This window comes from Bison bison, unplaced genomic scaffold (assembly GCF_000754665.1).
Source record: "Bison bison bison isolate TAMUID 2011002044 unplaced genomic scaffold, Bison_UMD1.0 scf7180017864366, whole genome shotgun sequence".
Classification (NCBI taxonomy): domain Eukaryota; kingdom Metazoa; phylum Chordata; class Mammalia; order Artiodactyla; family Bovidae; genus Bison; species Bison bison.
In genome coordinates this window covers 77511-77814 of record NW_011494938.1, presented here as the reverse complement: position 1 = coordinate 77814, position 304 = coordinate 77511, and the positions used below count along the sequence as shown (strand labels likewise).

Genomic DNA, 304 nt, shown 5'->3' with positions numbered 1-304 from the left:
AGAAGTGGCAGAGGTAAGTGTCAAACAGAAGTGTGGGGCAAGGGAGGGTGTGGTCAGTGGTGAATAAAGGGAGTAAGGATTGGACTACATGGTTTCAAGATCTGATACCATTTCTTTCTTTCTTCTCTCATGAAAAGGCCCAATTTATAGGCTGTTAAGAATTGGACATACCTCAAAGGTCAATCATCTAGTCCCGTCATCTCATTTTATAGTTGGAAAAACTGAGGGTGAGAGAAAAGTCTAGACCAAAGTCAATGGCATTGCTGAGACCAGCACTGACATCCCTTACTTGATACATCAGCAA

General features: G+C 42.4%; 1 protein-coding gene across 1 annotated transcript in view; it reads right to left on the bottom strand.

Moving 5' to 3' along the window:
- The window catches only part of GABRE (gamma-aminobutyric acid (GABA) A receptor, epsilon), a 21474-nt gene that overhangs the window by 13598 nt on the left and 7572 nt on the right, over positions 1-304 (bottom strand). The gene's annotated exons all lie outside the window — the stretch shown is intronic.